The sequence below is a fragment of the Dromaius novaehollandiae genome, chromosome 3 (assembly GCF_036370855.1).
Source record: "Dromaius novaehollandiae isolate bDroNov1 chromosome 3, bDroNov1.hap1, whole genome shotgun sequence".
NCBI classification, from domain to species: Eukaryota; Metazoa; Chordata; class Aves; order Casuariiformes; family Dromaiidae; genus Dromaius; species Dromaius novaehollandiae.
The window spans coordinates 68931670-68958504 of NC_088100.1; the positions used below are offsets into that span (position 1 = coordinate 68931670).

A 26835-nucleotide genomic window follows, 5' to 3' on the forward strand; every position below is an offset into this window, starting at 1 on the left:
AAGGAAGATATGTTAAAAAGACTCTCAAGTTTGATACCCCAGAAATAAGCATTTCAAATCACATTTAAGCCATAGTTCACTGGAGTATTTTTTCTCCTTACAATTTCCCTTTAGAGTCTGGAGTACAGAGAAAATTACGGAATCAATAAACATAAAGTGATGTCCTTTTCTTGGTGTCTGTTACGCTGTTTGATGGCATTACAGGAGAAAAGGAAAGGTGTTCCTTTGGATACAGTCTAATACAGGATTCCGTTTAATTGTGTTTCCAAGCTAATGCAGTGTGATTAGCTATTCTCTTTGTCCCAGGTCTCCCTGGAACAATGAATCTGGGCTCCTGGAGACATTTTACTCAACTTGGGGCAGAAGAACCCACATCAAGTTCATTTCCTATAATTTCCAGTCTTGTGTGGACTGTGACAGGGTGGGAGCTGGCCTTGAAATTGAATGAACTTGGGCTTAGAGAATATAGTTCCTTAATAAGACTGAAGTATATATCAGATCAGAATTTCCATTTCCAAAATTTGGAATGAGCTACTCATCTATGAAGCTGACAACAGCTTCCATGTTTAAGTGCTAAACAGCTTTTATTGAGCCAACTTTTAGACGGTGCTAATATCTAGATCCACATGTCTTTTATGTTTGCAATGGCGGATACTCAAAAAGAAACATAATTTGGCTCAAAATGAGTTGATTTAACAAAAAAGTTCACATTCTTCCTGTATCACTGCTGCCTGAAACAGGCAGATATAGAGGCAATTTATTCAGCATAAATTATTGCCAGCCATAGCTAAAATAACTTGCTCTGTGGAGCTTCCTCATGTATGTAACCAAAGGGAGCTGTCTGGTTACATCTGCTTTTGCACATCTTTCACATATATCAAATACAAAATCCAGTATTTGGGGATATTGTGTCATCAATGACACTCTCTGGGGAAGTCTGGGTCCATAAACCAATGAACAGATTACATCCATCCATGTATGCATTTTTTTCATCTGTGACAGATACAATATTGATAATATTCTTCACTGTAATATTTAATGACGATCTTCATTTAATAATTGATTGCAGTATAATTTAATACAAAAAGTTACTTATACACTGGAGGTTGGAAAATGGTCTTCATTTTGCTTAACTGTTTAAGGACACCTTGAGAAGGAAGAAACAAGTCAAATTGCTTATGAAAAATGAAGTAAGATGGACCAGGTAGGTGAATTACAATGTGGCATTACACATATCTGGACATGTTGTGAGTTATGAGCAGAAAGGAAATCCAGCATATCTGGACTGAACTTCCTTTGCTTTTGGCTTATTTATCAGTCCACTACTTATCTTTGAGGCACAAATGCACTAATCTTGTTCACTCTCCCACCTCTCAGAAGCATGTCTTCTCCTTAAATAAGGAGACTTAAGACTGTTGTTGCTCCTCTGCTGCGTCCTACTGCAAGACCTCCAGTCATGACTTACGTTGTCTTGTCTTACCTGCTCTGCACCTCTTCTGACGGCCACAGGGCATTATGCACCCAGGTTTGCTTTTGCAGGAAGAGGAGAGGATATGTGAGAGTGGGGTTCTCCAAGCCCCAGGTAGAGCATAGTAAGAAATTTTATGTTGCTTCCCCCTTCTCCCCCCCTCCCCCACCTTTCTTTTTGTTCTGGAGGGTCTTGGGAGAAAATTCCTTGAGCTGCATATTGAAAGGCCAGAGATGGAAAGAGCCTATGCTATGTTTTTTTTTTTTCCTGTTTGCCTTTCAGCTAGCTGGGGTTGCAGGGGGAACACTCCTACTTCAGGAGAAATCGAATAACTTCTCTTCCCACAGTTCCTGGTCCTTGAACAATTAGGGGGATGTTTGTAACCAGGTCCCTTCTGGCTTCGCTGCATAACCTGGAGGGACTGTGGGAAGTTCCCTCTACAAACCTGGGTCTCTCAGTGCTGACTGCCTGCACCAGCTGTGGCTTCGCTCTCATTTCTGCCTAGTTTTGCAAAGACACAAGCTTGAGCATTTCCCTTTCTATTGCCCTTGTCCTTGTGCAGCACTTAACTAGTGCCACCCTGGCAGAAGATATTACATTTCCACAGCAGACTGCATCTAGATCCAAAGTGTGCGCTGTTGGGTGACTGGACACGTCAGTGTTTTAGGCAATAAGCTTGCACCTTCTTTCTTTCTTGAAGTCTGTTGCCTACTCCTGACAGAGGTAGGAGAGTTTGTATCAGTCATCACATCTTCGCATTTTGGAAACATCAGGCTTTTCTGACGTGGCCTTTTACTCGGCCCACATGTGTTCCAGTTGGGGAACGCAGCTGAAGCATTCCTAGTGCGTGTTGATGTAAATACCTGGTGAATGGGGCCTGGGGATTTTCAAGGCTTATTTGTGAGACAGACCACAGTGGAGTAGTTTCCAGCAGGCAAGGTGTAGGCTTTCAAAGTCTTAGGCTGCAGAGTCCAAAAATGACACCTTGTGTTTCTATACTGTGCTTTACTAAATGAAAGATGATCTCAGATTCATCCTCAGCAGACGTAAGCTGTGCCAGTGCTGGCTATTGTAAAGAGACTGCTACTCAATGAATTTTCTATGTTTCATCGGAGCAGAGCTGTGGGAAACATCACATGAAAGTAATACAGCACATAAAAGATATTAAAAAGGTGAAAAATATACCTGTGGGAATTGTCTCATAATTTTATTATCCAAACCTCAAGATTTGCCAAACTGGGTTGGAAATCTCAGAAGACTGGCTAAATCACAGGATTTCCATTGCTTTGCTAAGGAGAAAATAAGGCAAGTGTGCATTTTAATTCTGAGCACTTTGTTGCTTCTGTTTCTAATCTGTAACTGAGCACAGAAATGCAGAAATATATGAAAACAAAACCAAAGAAGAAAAGGATCTGCTTTTCTAATCGTATTGGCACTTTGCCAGATCTTTTAGGTGATGTAAATTAGGAAAGCTGTGTTGAAAACTAAGGAAGCTGCTTTAGTTTACACCACACGAGAATCTGGCATGTAGCATTGACAGATTTTTGGAATTTAGATTTTCAGGAAAGACAATGTAGTGCTTTTATTAAGTAGTCAGGTGCACATATAACCTGAAATCTTCTTAGTCTTATGAAAATATCTAGTTCTTGACAAGCATGCTCACATAATTAATACACATAGTAGCTGGAGGCCCTCCCATTTTAGCATTATAGTATTGCATTTGCATAGTCACGCCTATTGTAGTTGTTCAAAAACTGTCCCCATAACCCTTTTTTAAGCTAAATTCAGCTATAATGGACTAATTAAGCAACTTTGAGACATATTTCAGAACCTATTGACTCAAACGTTATATTCTTTCAAAGCTGAAAGTGTTGCCTTAGGGGAATTGAGTCAGCCCTTTAAATTTTTTAGTAGCATAGCTTTCTACTCAGTAGGTTTTGAAATACATCTCAAATTCACTTAATTAGTTATAGTTTATTTTAGCCCTGGAAAGTGGCTGGTTTCTCCAGGCACAGACACTAACTAAGACAAGGCTTGCTGCAGGTGTGCACTTTGTGTCTAGGGTCTGCATACAGGTGTTTACATGTGTGCTAGGTGTCTGAGGTCCCCTCTGAGTCGATGTGGTCAAAAACAGGCCATGGAGCCCAGGGAGCCCAGGGAGCGAGCAGCCAGTAGATGACTACTGAAGGGCAAGCTGCCCCATGTATCCTAGCTCTCTTGGATGACTGGACTACCTCACCATCAGCTATGATGGGAGCCAAGGCAGTGCTGATGAGATCTAGCTGCTGCAGCAGGTATCTTGGGTAATTTTAGGCTCTGTGGGATATTCTGCTCCAGAAATGTGCAGGACTTCTGCAGGTCTTGTATCATCTCTGCTAGCCCTGTGCAGATGTCTTGAATACTGTAGAACAGCTCCAATAAGCCAGACACCTATGTTTAGGCAACTGATTTTCTACTTTGGCATGCCTGTACACACCTGAATTTATATACTTTAATGTGGAGCTGAATCTTATGTGGTAACTCTGCACTGTGGTGTGTCTAAACATGCTGAGCTACTTGAGCTAGAGAACTAGGATGTTTTCCTACTATTTCACAAAACTAGTCATCAGTTTGAGAAGCAAAACTTCTTTTTATTTCAGAGGTGTTCCTCTTTTTTCATTTCTAGAACCATGCGGAGACATATTTTGACAAAGACTTTGAATAACACCTGTTTGACCTGAAGGTTTGAAATCTTTTCTACTGATTCTGCATGGCCACACTGAAACAGAACAGAAATACAGACTCAGATGATTACTTCTGAGTACTGATGTTCAGTTTTTTCAAGCAGAATTTAAAATTCACCTTCTGAACCTATGGCAAGGGTAAGGATACAACTGATCTGAGAACTTGCCGTAATTATTGTCTTCTCTGTCACTATTTCTGTTTCTTCTAAGTGCTTCATTATGTTTAAGAGTGCTTTTGAAGAAAATCTGTGTCTGAGATATTCCAAGTCCTGTGCATCTGCTGTGATGCAAGGGATAGCTCAAGTAAAACAAAAGTGAATTCTGAACTTTCCTTCGAATTCAGGCAAAACCTACTGTAAATAGTTTCAGATAATATCAATGCTAAGCAGTTTTTAAGTTCTTTAGAATCTACGCAAAGTCATAGGAAGAGAGAGGAGGCCAACAAAGACCTCACTGATAATGAAAATGACCCTAAAGAAAGCTAACTTTCACAAAGTTATTATTTCAGTTACCCAAAGCTAAACAAATACCAGTCTGGTAAGTGTAACCGGAACAAAGCCAACATGAACAAGAATAATATAATACTATAAAAACCTCTGTCCAGACTGAAAGCCAAAATGGGTCATGAGGATGAAATCAGAAAAAGAAACACTCCTTCTATTATGGGGACTTGATATAGTGGCAGATACAAAATTACTGATGAGAAAGACATTGACTGTGCAAGACCAGGTGACACAGTGTGAGCGGGCTGGTGTGCCTATGCCAGGACATATTTAAATCCAAGTGTGCCTGCTGCTTCTGGAGGAGCAAGCGACCTCCCATTGCCATAAGTGCTAACCAGGTTAACCAATGCGCTGCACCGTTGTTCTTGGCAAATTGGACACCTCAGTGGAGCTGCTTCAGTTAGTTGATTTTGTCAGATGAACTTAATCCTTCTCTCTGCATACAGACAAACCCATAAATGGGTTTGAGATTTGTTTAGATTTGTTAATATTTTTGTGGGCGTAAATAAACTGTTAATAAATTGGTTACTGTGATGAGTTGATGGTATATATTTATGCCATAGGATTAATCTCTGAGCTCAGGTGATACTGTTTCTGCTTCATGGCTAGGCAGTCTGTAGTTTAGACAGTGATCCCTATCCTGTCCACAGTATTCAGAAACATTTGTTATTGCTTAACACCTGTTTTGCAGCGAGCAAAGAAGTCATTCACTGTGCAAATAATGTTACACATGCTTCTTCTAACCAATATTCGTGATGTTTTTGATTTCCATTAATGATCTCACAACTCTGAGTTAAACCAAAGTGCAGTGACACCAATGAAACAAGTCACTGGGCTCTAGTTGAAAAAAAAATCACATTTTTTAAAGCTGCTTTTTCTTTCTCTACTTCATGTGAGATCAGACTGAACTTTGTATGAGAACATACCAGTCAGCAAAGAAACATAAACATTGGGTATTCCCTACAGCTCTAGAAGAGGTAGTATTTACGGATGAAAAACCTTTACAGGTTACTGTATTAAAACACCTGTAATGTGCACAGGCCTAATAGGTCTTTGTAGTCTGGTCAGAGGCTGGCAATCACAACGTATTATGAAGAACCGAATGGACTTCTTCAAGTTAAAATGTAGTGACTGTTAGATTTTTATTATTTTTTTTCCAGAAAAGCTGTTTTTATCAAGAAAATGTTCTTTTATGGTTTTTAGAAAACTAGAATTGGTAATGTTTCATTTTACCAGAATATTTTTTCTTTTCTTTCAGGTTTGCTTAGGGAAAATGATTTCCATAAAATTTTAGTTCCTTCATAATTTTCCCTGAAAAACCAACAATACCATTTTCTTACCCGTGCTAATAATATGTGGAACTGAGTGGTAGTGAGTAAAACAGTGTTTATGTTGAAGCAGAACAAAATTTTAACCCTTTAAAATGATCCTTTTTTAAAATGTTCTAGAAAGTACAGTCAAATCAAAAGGAGTTAATTTTTTTAAGTGAGTGCATTCAAATGGACAGAACAGTTATCGTATGTGAATAGTTCTGTTGGGCTGATTTGACTTACAGTTTCTTCATGGTCCTTGCAGTTTATTAGCATACTCTTTTATCTTTTGGTTGCTGAAATAATGTTCAAGAACATGAGCTGGGTTTTGTAAACAAGGCTGGGAATTTTTTTTTATTTTTTCAAATAGAGTTCTGGGAACAAATATGTGTTCGAACTGGCTGCAGCTTGCCTTGCTTCCTTGGAAGGAGTACAGTGGGAAGACAGGCTATCATCGCAATCTTTCCCCTGCATCCTTTTCTTTCTAGGAACAGCACTGAGTGGAACTACAAATATCCCACCACCAACAAACTGCTTGCCCTAATTCAAGGCATAGGTACACAGTATCCAGCTATAAAATAATATAAGGTTATCTCTTGCTATTATTTTAGCTTGTTGAGAAATCAGAGGATTTTTTGGTTGGATATAATAACTAAACCACTGCAGCAATACAAATGGGGGAAAACTTACGTCATCTTGTTGTAGGGTTTCCAGGTTCTTCTTTCAAGTTTATCAAATTCTTCTGCACCCTGCCCTTGTTGAGCTAATATGTTTAATCAAGCAGCCCACCCACTAATCAAGAGCTCCCAGCAGGAGCAGCACCAGCTTTTCGACTGCCTCGGGCAGAAGAAAAATCACCGCCTTTCATTTGCAGCAGTACGAGCATCCCACTAATGGGCAGGTAAGCGCCCGACAGTGTGAGCCAGCAGCACCCGGTGGGAGCCCCCCTCGGAGGGGCTGGGGAGCTGCCTGTGCCCCCCACCCTTGCTGCCCCCGCACCGGGCTGAGCCCAGGGCTGCGCCCGCCAGTGTCCCAGCCTCTCCTCCGGCACCTGCTCATGGTGCCTGGTCTTTGCTGCCCACCTCTCCGGAGAGATACCGTGAACGGCGGCAGCGTTCAGTTGCTTGCATTCTTAACAATGTTGTTTTTAGCTACCAGAAGTCCTACATAAATAAACCTAATAGGTTATCTTTCACCTTCTAAAGTCTGAATGATGTGTAAAGTCCTCCCTTTCCTTCTCTTCCCTGGACAAAGGCAGAACTGTGTACAAATTTTATAAGTTAATACTAAATGGCTAAACTAGCTGTAATTAGGAGCTAGGAGCCTCTTTGGACTAATTATAGGATACAGTATTTCACTTCCATCTAACCTGTGCAAATCAAGTGCAGATCAGCTGTAACAAAAAGCCTCGGATGGCGACCTGCCAGTTTTACGGAGTGGAAAATTAGCTGGCTGCTCCTTGTTCCTATTCCTAATGGACAGATGTCTGTATAAAAGCCCTCAGCACCATCACCCGCACCACCTGGCAACCTCAGCGAAGGCGACGAGGACTGAAGAGCGATGGGGACTGAACAGCCACGGAGGCCGGCCTCTCCTTCCCCTCCCAGGGACAATCCCCCTGCTGTCTGTGGCCGATTCCCGGGGTTATGCAAAGCTTTTCCTGCTGCTCCACCTGGCCTGGGCAGTCCCTTCGGAAGAGGCGAAGGGTGTGCGAAGGCTGCAGCAGCAGCAGTGACCTTGCGCAGAGCCGCAGCATGCCAAATGGGAATGTTAAATGCACTTAATAAAGTCCCAAGTCAGTGAGATGCCTAAGTGTGTGCCTCGTTTTAAAGTCATCCAGCAGACATCAGATTAAGCTCATTCTTTAATACTGTGCTGCTTCCAGGCTGAAAGGAGCAGTTTTAAATAGTATACATCTAAGTTATGGGGGAAAGGGTTTTTTTGTTTTTGTGGTTTTTTTTCCTTTTGCAAAAAAGTAAGTAAATATCTTATTTCATTGGAAAAAATGATGACTAGTTAAAAATGGTTAGGTAATCCGCTGTTCTGAAGGATCTCAGTTTTTTTAGAGAAAACAGTATCTGTATCTATCTAGCTTTGCTATTTGTAGGACACTTATCTCTGCAGTATCTGAGAACCAAGCATGATCATTAAGACTGGTGTAGAATACCAATGTCTTTAAATACTAAATGAGAACCACATTATGGGATAAGTTCAATTTTGTGTCATAGTGGGAAAACTAGAGCCTTGCTGAAGATGAGGTGGGTGTTGAATCCAAACTGTATTAACTCTGTGTGCAGGTTTCTTTTTTTTCCTTTTAACTTTCTGTTTATTACAGACTTTAGACCTTGATAGGTTATAAAGCTTGAGAAGGGGGAAAAATGATATAATAAAAACAAGCAGCATCAATAGAGTGGAGAGCAAGAACCACCTGCCACTCCACTATCTGCAGCCGGTGAAGGGTACGGAAAGAAATGATTGACATCGGCATACAAACACACACCCTGACTAGACATGGCACTATAGTTCAATAGCAAAGTTATAGCCTGTGACGAGATGAAAGAATACAGGCTTTAAAAGTAAAGCCGTTTGCGAACATAAACTCCCTATATATTGCAGCGAGTCTCTGAGGAGCAACAGCCTGCTCCGTGCTCCTCCTTCACTCTGGCTTCCTACAGCTCCCGATGTGCCGGCAGCAGACAGGTTCAAACAAGGTCAGAGTGTCTGGCTTCTTGGCAGAAGCTGTCCTTTCTGCAAACTTAATAAATGGAGTCCAGGTGCAAAAGAGGTTCTTTGCAAATACGTCCTCCATCGTGCTTGTAATATTTTCCATCGCCTGTGCTGTAGCTCCCAGGTCGTATTAGTCCCCTGCTGATCAGAAAGGGCTTTGACAATGACCAGTTGCCAAGAGAAGGAACTTAATCAAATTTGAATGCATAAAAATTAACACACTTCCTAAAAACATACTGAGAATTGAGGATTATGCACAGCTGCCTAGAGCAGAGGTCTTGAACACCCTGCCCATGGGTTGGAGCCTAAATTCTTTGTGGGCCATATGGTACACAAAGCTTGAAAACATGCTTACTTTAAAAATAAAATGTTGCTCATCCACCTGGCTACAGAGCTAACCTTTAAAAGCAAGATAAGCATAACAGATAGTAAGTCCTCTTCCTCATGTGAAATGATGGCTCTAGCAAAAATGAATTCCCTCCCACCTTTTTGTTCTATGTACTTCACTTTGAAGCCTAATGATGATACCCCTGTCCATAAGAAAGAACAGTTATCAAATAGAATAGGGAACAAAAAATAAATATAAGACTGGAAGACACTTCCCAAATCAACAAGTGCATTTCTCTGCTATCGTGGATAATAACATTACTATAATACTGCTGGACAAACTCAAGACTGATAATGAGTTAAGAAAGAAGTGAACGTGCTGAAGGGAAAAACGGGACTTGCTAATGGGAAGGAGATTCAGGGGGAAGAAAGTTAGGGCTGGAAGAAAAAAAAACAAGGTAAGGAAAGGTAAGGGAAATAGAAAGAAAGAAACAGTGTGAAAAAGAAAGAAGGTACCAAAATATGAAAACAAGTCCCCAAAATACTTAAGATGCATGCTTTCTTGCTGGGTGATAATTAGCATGACTTAATAATTGCTGATGACAGCTACAAGCCTTGTTATTGCATATGAACCATATTCCAGTTCTGTTCTTTGTATAACTTTCTCCATAATGTCACTGCTATTGTATATCAGATATTGCTGCTGTTGGATACTTAAGGTAGCACAGGATCATAAATTTCTGCTCAGAGCTAAATTTATCTCCCCTTATGACTGTAAGTATTTGCAATCATATTACATATGAATTTTCATTCAATGGTGTTTGCTTTCTGGGAACCCATGAGTTTTATCTGTGGAAGTTCAGAAAAGTGTATTTTTACTGAAAGCAAACTTTAAGTGTATATTCAATAACACAAATAGCATATTTGCAGCACTAGTCACATGCAGCTTGTGACTAGTAATGGACCATGAGTCCATGAGTGAAATTATTTCTTTTCCTGACTAGATGCATTGCGCAACTAGTCAACATGGATCAAATTCTGAATTGCAATATACCGTGTCGCTTTGTTTCTGTGTTGTCCAGTCAACGGCAAAAACCCTCCACCAGGTGATTTAGATGGCTAAACCACTCTATACTCAACTGCAACATTTGCAAAACATAATATCATTAATTTTTCATGCCAGGAATTATTTGTGGCTTAAATACCACTTTACCGTTGGTTGACTTACATGGCAAATATATAGAAAGGTGTGAGCAACTTTAGGAGAGAGATATTAATCTAATAAATTACTCATCCAGATGTGTTCGAAAAGAGTTTTTGGCGGAATGTTTTGTTTCAACCTGTCCAGCAATGCTCTGACTTCTATAGTTCAGGGCAATTTTGAACAGAGACTGTCAACAATGTCTGAAGCTCTCTGATAGTTTTGTCATATGTGGAAACGGCCAGGAGGCTGGTCCCAGCAAGCTGGCTTCCCCTTGTTAACTGCTGAGGAGTTGAAACTAGCCACTGTCACTGCCCCTCATTTCCTGATAGCCTTAACCGATGCCTAGAAGGACCTATGTGCAGGGCACTGGAAACAAATGTACCAGAAATCCATCCTTCCACAGTTTTACCACCAGGCATTAGATATATCAGAGATCATTCTATTTAATTTATGAGGTGTGAGAATCAAATAACCTATATAAAAATTTATGTTGTGCCTCAAGATGTCCAATCCAGATTGAAATATGTCTGGTTAACTTCCAAATAAATTGACTCCTCCAGAGTTTTCTCTGAATTTTTCTCCCAGGCTAGGGTATGATTGAGTTTTATAGGTTTAACATTGTGAAGTGGCACCTTAGAGACAGTGGAACTGAACCATTTGCCCATACCATAGGCATATGCTGTCGTTTCAGTACCAGTGAGGGGGCTCGCTTTAATGGGGAGTTTATGACTCTGCTTTGTGTGTAATTACTGATTAAAATGGTACTATAGAAATATAAAAAAGAATCAAGCCTGGTCTACAGAGAGAAAGAGTCACTGTTGCAGGAAGTATTTGTAGAGGAACCCATGCTTTACAGCCAGCAGAAATTCAGCAGTGGTCTTCAGGTTAACTGTGAGCGAAGGAAGAGGAGCCACAATTATCTTTCTGAGTCACGTTCTCCCAAAGAGGTGAACATGGGATACCAATCCTTTTGATTACATTCAACCAAAGACCATGAAAGCATAAACAAAATGTCCATTAAGTCAAACGGCTTGGCGTTCAGCACTGGCGCAGCCGTCTTGGGCGCACCCACTACGCGTGAGCCCTGCAAGCTGCTGGGCCATGCACCGAGGAAATGCAGCCCTGGTGGGACCCGCGTGCCTTGGGTCGGCCAGTCAGCTTGTGCTGGGCTTTCTTTCCTCCTGCCTGCAATGCTATAGGTGCAGCTAAATACCAGAGCATTTTGTCCAGCCTGGTGAGGCTGCGTATGACATGGAAATCAACAGTCCTTCTGGACATGGGTGTGCATTGCACACTTTGGCACATCTTCTTTTGCTGCTGATGGACCGCCATGCCTTGAAATGTATATGGTGGATTTATTTATGGACAGCCAGCCAGATTTTTGCCTTGATGCGTGTGTAATATACTTTGGATGAAGACCATGTGGAGGAGAGCAGTTCCAGCACAGGTGACACTTTGGTAGTGATGGGGATGGGAGTGGTGCTGGTGAGGGAGCAGCTTCAGGACTGGTCATCCGTGTCCTGATCATGAGGGTTCAAGGCAATGCAGAGATTAAGCTATAGAAGTCCTTTGCAAATTCCTCAGTATTTCTGAGCCAAAATATGGCATTCTTAACACATTTAGCCCCTCCCTACTGAACCCTTGGGTTGCTCTTAACCACACCTAACTAGCCCACAAAGGAACTTGTGCAGAAGGCTAGCAGCCCCCTTGGCAATTGCTTTTTCCTCAGCAAATGATAAAAGCAAGATTGGAGGATTGGTGGGAGAACAGTGGTCCCACAACCCCTTATTCTCTAGCCAAAAGTCTTTCCTTTACTCTTTAGTAAATCTGTGGTGGAAGCTGTGTTTTATACTGCTGGGAAGGAGAGCAGGGGAACAGTGTGACCTTGCCTCTCATGTTATGTACTTTTTCAGAGGGGTTTGGCTTGATGTTTTTATTGAATTTTATGGGGTGTGCAAAACAGCCTATGCAAGAAAAACAGAAATGTCTAAACTTCTGTTCTTCCTATGAAAATTTAGAACATGCACAATGACTGTGCTTCCTCGGGGCTCCTAAACCCTATAGATGTGTTGAAAATTATACCAGATTTCACTGTCTGGGTATTGTAAATTTGACCTGTGATTCCACCTGCATTTTCCTTTTGTTTATTTTAATTCCTTTCTCTTCACTTTTCTCCTTTCTTTCCACCACCCATCAGCTGTTCAGCTTTGTCCTGCCCTTGAGTTTTTGATGGTATAATCTAACTCTCTTGGGCTCTGTCTTCATTAGGAAGGAAAAAAGTTACCTAACATGTCTCACCACCTGTTTTTTCCAGTAAAGGTGAGAAAGGCTATTTTTTTTTCCAGGCCTGTCAATTCTTGTCCTTTCTCTGAGATTGTTAGCCAATGTGGAGATAGCATTGTGTTGTGAATTCTTCCTTCACAAGTCTGCTCAGAACTGGGTTATGACCACTTTATTTTAGCTAGGTCGCCATGCAGTTATTCATTCAGAAAGATTTTCAGTGACAAGCATAAAAGCTTTTTACTTTGAAGTGTTGATAACAGCTATTGTTCAGTTATTCCTGTCCTTGATGTGTTTTCATAGATGATTATGTATGTATGTGAGAAAGAAAAGAGGGAAGAAAACAGATGGAAAAAGAAAAGTAGTTGTACTGGGGAGTGGATGACTCCACAGCACATGGGTAAGGAAAATGCTGGGAGAAATAATTAGTGCTGTAATCTGATTTGCTAATAATCCATTTATAAAACAGTTATGATATATACTTGTAGGAATGTGACTGATCATAACGACAAATGATATTACTTCCTCACCTCCCACTCTGTATTAAGGAACCTTAATTACTTGATGGCTCAAGACTTGGTGGGTGACTCATACTACAAAGAGTCAGATGCTCACAGCACATAATGGAGCTCTTGAAAAGCTTTCATACTGATGGCGGGCTCGCACTACTTCCCTCCCATACATTCCTCTTTGCCAAAGAATTATTAGGTAATTTAAAATAATTAAAAAGGAAATAATTAAAAGATTTTACACACACAGAAATAGCACTTGCAGCTAATTATGTAAGTCTATCACTTCTAACACTGGAACACTATTACCATTATCAGAGAATTGTGTTTGAATTGTGACGGATAATCCTCTAGTCCCATGTTACGGTCTTGCAAGTGGGAACTGGTTGTCTAGGTTTTTACAGAAGGAAAGAGGTATATAGAGCCCATGTCCTATCCAAGGCTCTGCTATAGGAGGTTTCTGGTCAGCTTTGTTCTCTGTAGGTTTTTACCTAATTAAAACATAGTGGGAAGTGAAGACTTCTTCATCTTATGTTAATGTGTTCGCACAGGGTGTTTTGCTAAACACACACTGTTCCTGCATGTTTGCAGCTGCTTGTAGACTTGGAATGTTAGACTACCTTCCTGATAGTGGAACTGTAGACATGGCTCGTGTTAAATGAAGTGTATGACAAATTTATCCGAGGATCTTGTTATCAGTAGCATGGACATTGTCTCTGTAGATGTGGAGATGGGTGTATGAGGTAATAATTTATTTCATTGACCAGCAACACAGCTACCTTTGATGTGGATAATGGCAGAGGTTTAACAGTGCAAGAAAACATTACATGATAGTTTTATGGCAAGAAGCTAATATCTTACCTAAATAAAACCTTTGAGACTGTAAGCATTCAGGATATAATTACTTGGAGTGAAATTTGGCCAGCAAAATGGGATAAACCTCCTTCCATTTATGGAAAATGTTCATAATATATCACTGCTGCTAGCCACAATGCCCCTAACACCAGGCAGACAGTAATAGCTTAATACTAATCCAAAGGATACGTCCAAACTGTGGAATAGCAGCAGACAGTAACCATTGCTTTTTTGGATCTCATTAGTTTTTTTTAATTAGGTAAGCTGTTGGAAATATTGTCCTACTTTTTATTCCATCTCATGTGAAGAAGATATCAAACAGGCATTGACCACCAGAGGATACTTCTGATTCAGACAAATGAATCTTTCTATATATTGTTTTCCTGGCTGAGAGGGTGTCCTGAAATGAAGAGTGAGACACAGTGTTTGGAAAAAGAACTCCTAGGCTGTGGCTTTCAGAAAGGAGTTTCTTGGTTTTGGCTGTTTGTGGTTCTGATCCCCTCACAAGACCCTTTTGGAAGCAGTCAGCCTGGCCAGGTCTCAGTGGGTTTGCAGGTACCTGGTATCTCTGAAAAAATCCAGCACTCAAAATGAAAGGTTGTTTTGAAATGGTGGTGGCAGTTCACAGATCAGCAAATCCCCTTCCCCTGTGCTCTCGGATACCTCAACGGACAGTGGCAAGGAGGCTTCGCAGGGCTGCCAGTACATCTGAGCCCTGCGTGAAGTGTTGGGCGAGCAAAAGCCCGTGGTGCCCCCGCACCTTGCAAAGGTAGTGGAGGCAGACAGGGAAGCATGTGTTTGCAAGGCAGTAGCAGATGTCTCTGTCTATATTGGTAGCTAGACCAAGGAGCTGCTTCTGGGCTGCAGCTAACATTTGCATGGTTGCTGCCAGGGATTTCTGTAATGATCCAGGATTGTTCAGATTTAAAAGAAGGTTGAAGACATCCAATGGCCTGTAAATTGCATAGGAAATGGTAAATGCATTCGCAGTTTATCCCTTGGGCAATAAAAGAGACAATCAGGTAAGAAATTAATGGGTGCATGCGAGAGAAATCCAGCAATGTGATCTACACAGGGACACATTTCTGACCTCTCCTGCTCAATTTTCCATGACAGGGGTTGGAGCAAAGCCGGCTTTCTCTGTCTGCCAAGTGCTGATCCCAACGGGCATGGGAAGTGCCTGCCCAGGGCAGCAGAGCTCTCCTGGGCTGCAGACATCTACCAAGGGCTGCTCTGGGAAGGCAGGATGATGCCTATTTTGCTGCCTTTTCCCTCCTACCTATCCTTTCTTCATCCACAAAATGGCATATCTAAAACTGCTCTGCTGTGTGGCAGGTACTGGCAGAGACATTGGTTTGCCATGGAGGCTTAACAAGAGGCTGCATTTTCACTGGCAAAACAATGGCCTGAAAGAAAGGAGGCTGGAAGAGTTGAGCAATCTAAAGTTACCTCTGAAACAGATGATATCAGCCTTTGGAACAAAAAGTGGGGCTTGGATTTCTCTGAAACTCCCTGCAAATTGAGTGGATCACAAAAGCCATTGGCTTCTGCCAGTGCTTCCAAGGCTATGATCAACAGGCCACTGGTTGTCCAGGAAGCCACCATAAATGCTCTGTGGACCCATATTAATCAGGGACTTTCACATCACCGTAATATACCTTTTTATTGAAAATCGAGTAGTAAGAATTTCAGTTTTTCCATCTCGGAAAAACACTGAGGGTTGGCAATGGTCCACTGCTCCAAAAGTCTGGGAGCCACCAATCTACTTGTGTTCAATATTTTGCAACTTAACTGGAGAATTAATTCCTTCTGGTCCATATGTAAACTTCCCAACATAGAAAATAAGCTAAAAGAAGGTTAAAAAACCTGCCCACATACTAAGCAGAGACACAGATCTGCAGTCTGGTCCACTTGGTGAAGGGTCAGCTGAGCTTGGTTTGTGTCCTACCTCCGTTTTGTCAAGGTTGCTTCTCCAGGGGTACTTGCCACTCTTCCTGACTCCCTCTGTAGGGGCTGGGGGTCCCCTAAAGGACAGTCCAAAATAGAAGGCTTATTTAGCCACTCCATATCACACCCTGGAGGAGTTTGTATCTCTCATTCCCTTCACTGAGGATGAGATATAAGGAGATGAAAACAGCTTTTGTGAATGCCTGCACCATGTGCCTCTACTATCTTCAGTTGTAATGTGGGGTAACAGCATTTGCCTGACATATGAAATGCTTTGTCAGTTATGGATAGATTGTGCTTTCTAAAAGCTAAGCATTATTATGATCATGTAGTACTTTAGGACTGGTGTAAGTAGAGGTTGTATTAAATACCATCATTAATGATCTAAAAGAAAAAAGTGAGAAGAGTGTGATTACAAAATTCAGAGGATATTGAATTAGGAGGACTAGAGAGAAAATGAGATAATAAAATTAGACCTAAAGAGATTATAAAGGTATGCATGGGTTTTTATAGAAATGGAGATTCATCCCGGAAAACTGCAGGATAATAAATCTGAGGGAAAATAATCTGAAACACATATCTTCAAGAGGAAGAAGAAACCTGGTAAGTAGTAATTCTGAAAGAAGAAAGATGATAATGGATAGCCAACCAAGCCTGAATTTGCAATATCATAAAGCTACAGAAAAGTCCAATATAATTTTGAGTTGCAAATGCTGAACTATCATGTCACTAGACCAGTAATCTTTTCTGCAAACAGTTTATTATGACTAAATGCAGAACAGTTCAAGCAGTTTTCAGCTTTCAGCAGTGAGCTTTGATCTATCTAGGCCCTGCATAGGGTCATCATTACAACCAAAATCCACTTTGTGTTTGTCAAGATATTTGCCTAAAACTGGTGAGATACTATTCTGTTTGTGCTACTGTGCATGTCACACACACCATCATGGTATTCAATCGTCTTACACTCAGTTGTGTCAAGCAATGTGGATAACAACTGTCACACACTTTCTTTTTTGCTTTTCCTCTTGAGGGTTTAAGCGTGTGGAGGGAGGCTGGAGGGAAGAGGAGGAGAAGCTATTTGCATAAAGTTTTACTGAAGTGTGGAAAGAGCTTTTACTGGTGAAAATTGGAACTGGTGAAAACTGACATTGGGAGTGTGTCCTTCACTTGGAATGGGAACAAGTGGTGTGATTCATGGCAGTTTAAATCAGAGTTTTATTTTTCAACAGAGATGGGCTCAGAGCATGCACACACACCTCAGCTGAGAAGTGAAAACTCATTAAGTTGCAGTAATTGATGACTTTTGCATTGCATGGTCATCCCCTCAGTTCCTCGGTCCCAGACCAGCAGTTCTCTGTGCTTTTTCCATTGAGCCAGAGCAGAGCAGGTGACAGCAAAACTTGTTCCTGAAAAGTAATGTGATCCCTTAGATATCCTGGGCTGAGACTATTAAACATTTTGCAGGTGAATAATGACATACTGAACCTGTTCCTATAGGCAAAGAGGAGCCAGCATAGTAAGCAGAAGACAATTTTGATATGTTCCCAGGAATGGTGAGGTGGTGTGTTGCTGCATTTGGTTCCAGTTGTATTTTTTTTAATCACTGAAGTTTTCAAACTCAAGTAGATTATATTTACAATCTCCCTATTAAATCATCATAAACTTTTAATACTAAGAATATGACCTGTTCACAAAAGCAAATGTAAACATGAAAGGCTTTGAGTGGTTATTGAAATCACTGTCAGAGTGGATCATAGAGTCTTACCCAGGAAATAAAATTCTAGATTTAATAAGGCAAAAGTTGTGATAATGAATATCTCCTCCAAATAAAGCAAAACTAACATTTTACCATCTTCTGACAGTAGAAATTTGTGGTGGCAGCTAAAATATGAATGAAAGTTAAACAGTCCTATTAATTTGATTACTTGTTTCCAGAATCATCAGACATGTAGAAAGTAATATCATGTGGGAAGTGGTGTAAGATTTACACTCGCCTGAGAGAAATCACTGCTCAGTCTATCAGATTTGATAGGTGTTGGAGGGCCTTTTGAAATTAATAATAAGAGGTCTGAATAATAAGACAGTTAGCTGTTTAAAACTTTTAAACATTTGGATGAATTTTTAAACTAATTAAAAAAAAAGTTTGAGTGGAAGTTTTGACACATATCTGGAATATGGAAGAACTGCCCACTGATTGTGTGAATTATCTCACACTCACTGGCATTTGTGGGAGGGGGGATTTTTAAGGTCCAAATGATTTTAGGACCATTCAGATCAGTGGAAATTTGATTGGGGTTTGTGCTGTTTTCCTTCTCTGCTTTGACAGGAGGAGAAAATTCAGCCAGGTCAGAACTCTACTGTCCTAGGTTTTGTACAGGTGTAAGCCATTTTGCATGCACAGTAATGCTGATAAACAATGTCTCTTGATTTTATTTTGCATTAAATTTTGCTGAGCAATTAAATGTAATAAAATCCTCTCGGTCATGGCAGTCCAATAGGCCCCAGCTGCTGGATGTTGATCACAAAACCGTGCTGATGAAGGGTCTGTTTCTTGTCTTGCTAATGCTGACAGCAGAATTCCTCTTTGACTTCAGTGGGGTTGGTATTAGACTGAAAGAGGGACTTAAAAATTGAAATAACTGGCCTGAACTTATGAATGGACACTTGTCACATTTCATCTTTACTCCTTCTTCTGCTGGGGGAAATCCTTTGCCCCTGACCAAGCTGTAGAAGTCAATTCTGACAAAGAGGAGCTCCAGGGTGCTGTTGTGAGACATTTGTCTCCAGAGCAGAGAAAAAGTAAAGCAAAGTGCCCTTCTGAGCACTCATTTTCCAGCAGCAGTAGTTACTGTTCAGCCTGGCACAGAAAGGGGCTAGATTAATCTCTTATTCTTCATTTGAAAGGCTCTGTATTAAAAAACTAAGGTTTAGGATTTTACACCTCTTTAACACCTGGTTAAGAATTGGGGGTACATGTTCGGATATTAATGTGACTAAAAAGATATATACTCAGGTTAAGGTTATCTCAAAAAAAGAAGCTATGTCATTAATAATTTTTGGTCAGGAACTCTGCCCGTCATCAGGAGATAAATCAGCTTGCAGCAGCTGTGACAGCTCTTTAAGTCTGAGGCCCGAACAGCTTAATTGGGGAAATGATCAATTCTAAGATGCACAGTCAAGATGACATCCTTGGTGCAGTAAATTCTTTCAGGAATGAACATGAATAAAATGAATATATTTATGGAACAGTGATGTAATTCAGAATCTAGGCTGTTAGGAAGCCTATGCATCTTCATTCCTTCTCTGCCCTGTAGCAATTTTCCAAGGCTCCAACCTCAGATAACTGTGAATGGTCTAAAAACTGCCCTAGGAGAATGCTGATTTTATAAGAACGAAGAGTCTTTCGAAATACTGAATGAATAAGAAGTCTGCATTTGCTAGTGAGTATTATGAGTCTACTGTACTTATTTTTTCTGCATGTATGGCAAACCTAAAACCTCAAAAACCTGACTTACTAGAAAATATTGCCACTTTATACTGACAACAATTACAGGCACTGTCCCCATCCATACTAACATGGATCATGTAAACAGATACAGGCATTTCTTTACCTTTTGTGCCTGAGTAGCATTTGAAAGTCCTGTGAGTTAGTCCTTGCGCCTTTCTTGATTTAATAATTTACTCAGCTGAGGTCACTGAAATCCTTTGAAAAAGAAATGTGGAATCACATTTTGGTAAAAATGTACTTGCTTGAAGATCCTATCAGCCAGCTCTCTCTCCTTACTTATTTTAACATCAAGGGGAACATCCTGAGGTAGGTACTACTGCAGTGTGGAAATACCTCGCACAGCAAGGTAAATTTGCAGGGCCAGCCTTGTCTGGCTTCATTATAATGGAAATAATTTCATCAAGTGATTTATTTAAAGGTCGCATGTATTTCTTCACTTGAAAATTTAGGGTTACTCTGGGCTGCTCCCTCTCATCCGCTCTCCTGGAGGCTCTGCTGTGATTTCTGCAGTTTGTATGGCGCCCTGCCATGGCACCGAGGGAATCTCAGAGGTGTGCGATTTGTTACGTGGAACAAGTATCTGGCAAGTTTCTCTCTGGACACTGTCATTACTTCAATCAGACGGCTGAATAAAGTAGCACTGGCTGCTGTCGGAAATTTACTTTGCAAGAGAGGATGGCTCCCATCTACTTATGTGTATTGCTGTAATTTGAAATTCTGCCTGAAATGAGTGCTTTTTTTCCCTTATGAGATTTAAATGCATGAGATACATCAGCAGCTCTGGAAGGGTGCTTTAGCTTTGACTCACTGGTCTCAGAAGTAGGGCTTGCGGGAGAACGAAATGACGATAGGAGCAGGACACGGAGCCACAGCTGCATTCGATGCTCCCAGTGTCTCTTACCACTGCTCTTCTTCCACCGAACCAAGCATCCATGGCTGCTTCCTCTTCTCTAGAGGGTGGATTACTGCTGTCCAGGTAGGCTGTGGGGTTGGTTAGAGGTGGTTGCCCTCAGTTCAGTTTTTTTCTGCTGCTGCTGTAGAAGACCAGGCTGTTTGCAAGCTGTTGGTGTTGCTTTTGGCAGGTGAGAGCACTTGGTACGCTCCCTAGAAATGGGTTCTGGAGCCTGCTAGGTGTCTTGGAGTGAACATTTTGTACCAAGAAATGTTGTTTTTAAATGAGGTTATTTTCATTCTTATGACATGCCACGTGCCTGCACATGTTCCCAGGAATGACAAAACAATACAGTAGCCATTCCTATGTTATCTTCAGTGACTTTATGCAGAAGAAATGGCTTCAGGTTATGTGAAGAGCATCCATTCATACACAGGTCCAGGATTAACTGTACAGATTCCCACCGAGTTGTTATAGCAAATAAAGCAAGAGGCAACATAAAAAGCACTTTCATATTGACATAAAGTAGAGCAGACCAAGTGCTCTTACCATGCATTTTGTCAAAATAATTTTCAAGCCCAAATTTAAGCCATATAACACAAATCTTTCCTAGCTAGCTGACAGTGTGATCATGGGGCACATATTGGAGGGTGTAACTCAGGCCATAGAAAGAAAAGCTTTAATCATGAACCGCGTTAACTCTAAGGAAAACCTCCTTGAGCTAACATAATGCATTGGAAGTGTTTTGGATACCTTCCCATCTGTGGTGCACTTTAATGAAATCTGTCCTCTCCCACTCTGATTGCGTGTGTGTGTGTGTGTGTGTGTGTGTATGTGTGTGTATGAGTGTGTACTGAATAGATATAGCATAACAAACTCCCCAGGATTAGCTAATGAAAATAGCACTGTAAAAAAATGGATTGAGCAAATCGATACAGCTTGATTTTTGAGTTCTGTGACAAATGCAGCAACCCAAAACTCCCCTTTTCCGCTGCAGCTAATATTTTATGTGCAAGTATGTGTTACAAACCTCTAAAATGAGACAGCTATTTGTAGATTAAAACTGACTTGTGCCAAATGCATGTGTTTAAGTAAGCAAAGGAGAAGGAGGAACTCTTCAAGTAGTGGAAGATGGGACTGCTCTTGGGAGCTCAGGGTCGTGCTTGCCACTACAAGGAAGTTAAGAGAGACCCTGTTGTGAAGAGACCCTGTTGTGAGGAACTAGGTTCAAATGTGTGAAATGACACAGGGGTTGAGGAAACTGAGGAATTTTTCCTGGCTCCCCATTGCCTTTCTAATACCTCTGTGTGAAAGCACAGTAGTGGGCAGCTAGAGGAGGGAGGGAAAGCTACCTGCCAAAAGAAAAGGTTGTGCCTGGGCCAAAATAAAGCATGGGTGTCTTGTGTAGTCTCAGCTTCTGGGGCTTACTAGGCACATCACCCTGTTCCTTACAAAGCTGCAGGACCCCTCCCTTGGGGGGAGACAGAGGAAGTTTAAACCTGCTCCAGTTCAGGAGGAATTTTTCATCTTTCATGTAGGATAAATGAAAAGTAATTTGAACTATGAATGTCATAATTAAGTCTAATTATTTTACCATACTTTTGCCTTCATTAGACATTGTGTTTGTAATAATTGCTGTAATCAACCATATGGTTAGTTTTAACTCCTTCATTGCATGAGGGCAGATCGTTGCTGCAGAAGGAATAGATGACTTCCAGGTCTGAAAAATGTCACGCTGAGTGCCATCAATCCCTGGAGAGCGAGTGGGGGTTTGGCTCTCATTCACCTCTCCCAAAGGAGTAGGCAGGCAAAGTTTCAAAGTTGTCACATAGCTGAGCAGGCTGAGAAGGTGTGTAAGTGACAACACACATGTGCTTCATGCATATCTGGCTCTTACCTCTGCAATGCCAGTGTCTGTGCTGGCCCCTGAGACCTTTTTTCCAAGGAGCAAGGCTGAGGATTCAGAGGTGGGGCAGCTCTCTCTGTACAAAAGCTGGGTAGTCTTGGTAGACAGACACTCATGATTTAACATAGGTGTAAAGTGATTCTGTAGAACAACTTCTTCCTACCTAATGTTTATGCACAGCACCGGCTCCAACCTTGTGCCATCTACTGTAATTTCAAGGACCTACTACTAGCATTTGAGCATGCAGCGATGGTATCCACCAGCTAATTCTCTTTTCCCTGGCTTGCTAATAATTCTATCTTCTTGTTGCTAATGATTCCACTCTCAAATTTATATTTTTACATTTATAGTATTAAAAAAAATCCAGATTTTAAGTATACCATAATTGCTGAGGATTGTAGGATATATGCTAATTTTTCTTTTGTAGTGTGCCAGGCTGCCAGAATTAGTTAATCAACTGTATCTTTCTGTATAGCATTTGCAGTGTAAATACTTACTGAATAGCATCTCACCTTGCTCAGTATTAAGTGTCTTGTATTTTCACTGATCTCATAGCAAGTGGACTTTGGCTGTAGAGATCCTAATTCTATTCTTACTGGCATTTTCCACCCAAATGCTTAACCCATATGTTGGTTTTCTTCATTTGGTTTCCTTTCTTCCGTTTCCAAGAAAGCAAACAGAGAAATGTATTTGCTCACAGAATCAATGCTGATTCAATTAGAGCTAATGCACGACCGCTTCAAGAACTTTTTGAGTGGAGACACACCAGCTCTGTTTAAAAACTTTCTCAGCTTTGGAATGGAATAGCTGGTCAAAACTAGAAAGAGATGGAGTGCAAAATGATCCCAGTCCAGGATGATGTTAACTGAAATTTGGTGAGGTCCAACCAGAGGGCCTGTGGGAGAAAGCCCACAGCCTGAACAGCTGATGGCCAGTGGGGCACAGCTTTCACTGGTGATGAAGACAAGGATGACATTCTTGTGCTGATGAACACCTAACTATCTATACAAAGTCAGCTGGCTCTAAGAGGAAATGATTTTATGCCTCAGATGTTGAATTTGGACTTCAGCTATGTACCACAGGTGGCTGTGATGGACCCTTTGTTACAGGAGAGGGATCTTTATTTGCTTCCCTTTATTTTTCATTTTTCATTTGTCATTTGTTTTCTTTCCTTATACAACAATATCTTTCCAGTACAGACAGAGGAACATTTCAAAATTAGGGGAGGTGAAAACCACCTCCTGCTTACCTCTTGTCCCTGTGACAGGATCTGAGGCACCGGCAGGCTGGGCTGCCCTGACCTGCAGTAGGTGACAACACCTGACCGAGTCACACCGCTCTTTTCATGCCAATGGAAAGAGCTTGCAGGGAGAGATTCATCTCATCCTGAAGCAGGACTTCAGAGTAGGTTACAAATTTGTTCTCTTGATGTGCCTAGTTCTTTCCATTGACTAAACAGGGAGGTAGGGGTAACAGCTCAGAGAGGTATATCTATGTGAAAGGCATCTACACAAATCCCACTTTTTCAGTCAAAGACCATCACATTAGCATTTGGGACAGAGGAATCCATTTTTGAAATAAGTTTGACAGGCCTGCATGAATTAAAATTGGCGTCTTCTAAGACTTTTTTGTCTCAGATATATGCTAATGTTTCCTTTCGGACAATTGCCTGAGAAAATGGAAGGCAAAGATGCTTTATAGTGGTTGCTATAGATTGGCTATTTCCCATATCCCTTCTAAGCTTTGATTTGTAAGGAGAGTAAGCGGGACTTGTACCCACGATGGGCAGGAAAATGGAGGAATTTTTTCTGGAGTGGCTATATTTCAGGGGATATGTTATTACTACTTATCTAATAGGTAGTGAGTGGAACAGGGACAGATTTATACAGGGACAGCAATGAGAAAGGTATGCTTTTTCGGGTGTGCCGGGATAAAACCTTAAACCCCGCCAGTTTGAAAGACAGCAGGAAATCTGAGTGACTGAATGCTCACAGGCCTTGTGCAGCCTTTAGAAGCAGGCTTGTGTCTTACAAAACATACAAAGCCCTACCAAGCATGGAATAACCACTTCATCATTTTAAATGAGGGCTATAAAAAATTACAGTCAGCACATAATAGGTGTTTTGCACCTATGCTAAGTACTGCCAAGAAAATAGTTACCCAAGTAAATCAATAAAGTATCATTCCCTTCCAAGGTCTTCCTGTCCCAGTCCCTGAACCTCTCATTTTGGAGGAGTACTGAAACCTGTTTAAGATTTATTTTGATGAAGGTAAGTATCTCTCCATTATCAGGCAGTAAAGAAGTTGTTTACTGCTTCTCCAGGAGTGTTGAAAAAATGCCTCTGAATATGTACTTGCATTGTAGCTATCATAAAAAAGTCTACCAGTGATTGCAGCCCCCAAATGGATGTTTTTTTTTTTTTTTTTTTTTTTTTTTTTTTTTTTCCCCCCAGGAAACAAAGAGCTCAGCCTGAGACCTAGAAATTGCTTTATAAGAAAACCATCTGTGTCGAGAGAGACGGACTGAGGTATCCTGTCATCTATACTGGGGTCTGTTCAGATTTGGTGTAAAACATTGCTGTTCATATTCTGTTAGCAAGTAAGCTTGGGCTGAGGTAGCAGCACCTGTTCTGGGTGCACTTCCTATACATCAGTCTAGATGTTTAATATGCTCCTCATTACTGGAGTGTCTGAAAGCCAGCAATACTCCTGCAAACCAATTTACTGGCATAAATGTTCCAACAAAGTGGTGAATTTTCAGCTCACACTGTCACATATTGGCAGGAAGCAAATTTTGATTTGGCCCTCGTCAAGGTTAATACAATTCTCTGTCATGCTTCTCCAATCGAGCTACAGAAATGTAGTGTGCAGTATATGCCACTACAAGAGCTGGAATTTTGAATTTTTAACAAATGCAACAAAATCCCTGCAGAGGGGCTGCATATATAAAATAATTTGGTGAAAAATTTTAAATAGCAAGAGCATTCAAGAAAATCTTCCTCTGTTTGCAAAAAGCGTGACTAGGACAAAAGCTGACTCAGTTACTGGCTGTGAAAGGCTTGTCCAGCTCTGACTGATAATATGCCAGGTAACTGGCAGAGAAATGCAGTAAAGGGGGAACTGCCTTGCCCTCTGGGGATTTGCCCCAGAAACAAAGCAGTGTGATAACCCCTGCTCTGCTCTTGAAACCAAGGAAGTTTTGAGGTGTAAGAAGACAGGAAAGAGGAATACTGATCTGCCTTGTGCAGAGCAGTGCCAGACAGGTGTATTGTCCCTGTGTACTGTTCTGGCAGCTGTGAGCTCCTGAAGTGAGAAGCTGATCAACCTGGCATCATGGAACTCAGAGCACCTTACCAGTTTTCCAGCCCTTGGTGGACATTTTCCTGTTGAGGGATGGGGTGTTTAGGATGAGATTCGGCATAGTTTTGGTCATCTAAAAGTGACATGTCCACGATAAGCTACTCATTTGGGCTTCCTTCAGACAGCAACACCTTAAGGTGGTCTTGAAGCCTTGACTTTATCTGGATTGGCTTTCTTGGGAGCACCTGTTGGAGCTAAGACAGATGGAAGAGTGGAGAAGTCATGCTCATCACTGGAAGGACACAAGCACTGTTTCCACGTACCTTGTGTCCATGAGCAGGATGGGTTGGACTGTTAGTGTCAGATCCTGTGAGCAGCAGGTAATGGGGCTGTCAAAAGGTCCCGGGCAACTCCTGCACCTGTCGTAGGAGGTACCATTACAAGAGAGAGGAGCATAAAGGGAAGGTGATATAGCCATGAAAGAGTAGACGTGGCATAGGAATTGAGACTGGCTTATGTAGGGCCTTTCATTCATACTACCAGTGGTTCTCCTTTCTAGATCCAGCATAACGCTGACTCTTCTAGTCCAGTATCCTTCATCTCCCAGATGGAAACCTTAATTCTCAATATTCCAGCATTGCCTGAGAATGGTTTCCTTTTTAATAGACTGCAATATTCGATTCAGAGCAAATGGTAGTTGTGATTTTTAATTAAATGCATGTTTTGTATCCCTTGCTTAACTTCAAATTCCTCCCTTTTTGTTCAACATATAAATAAAAACAGCATTTTTGGTTAAGTTCTTCATTTTTACATCTGGAATAAGACTCTTTTATTGATGTCTACCTTTATGTTTCTATATACAAATCTATCAAGACCATCAAGAAATGGTTTCCCAAACAGAATTTATTGCAAAGCTGATTATGTATTAATATATACAAATGACAAATCTAAAACACAATGTCAAAAAGCAAGAAAATGCAATCAGGAATTTATTATTCTCCCATTACTATTCAACTGAAAAAATAGCTGCTCTACTTTACCAGAATAGCTTCCCCCTCCGAAACCTCATACCCAATCCTGGTTTTCTAAGTGAACGCCACAGAATTCTTTGTAATAAAATACTTTAATATATAATAAAATCAGAAGTTCACCATAATTCACCTACATATATTTTTTACTTCTACATTCCAGGTAGGCTCATTATAAAAATTTATTCTCACACATATACATTGTGTGTTTGTGCATGCGTGTGTGTTCGTGTTCGTGTGTGTGTGTGTGTGTGTGTACGCGCGCGCGCACGTGTGTGTGTTTGTCTAAACTTACTGGCCCATTTTACAGCAGAATCTTCTGCATTTTATAACCTTGCATCTTGTTCT

General features: G+C 41.0%; 1 long non-coding RNA gene across 1 annotated transcript in view; it reads left to right on the forward strand.

Annotated features, from left to right (window-relative positions):
- LOC112996633 (uncharacterized) overlaps positions 1-24707 on the forward strand; it is a 120659-nt gene extending 95952 nt beyond the window's left edge. The window contains exon 5 of the long non-coding RNA XR_010388407.1: positions 24613-24707. This is a non-coding gene — a long non-coding RNA (uncharacterized LOC112996633). The remainder of the gene's footprint in view (positions 1-24612) is intronic.
- Positions 24708-26835: the final 2128 nt, after the last annotated feature.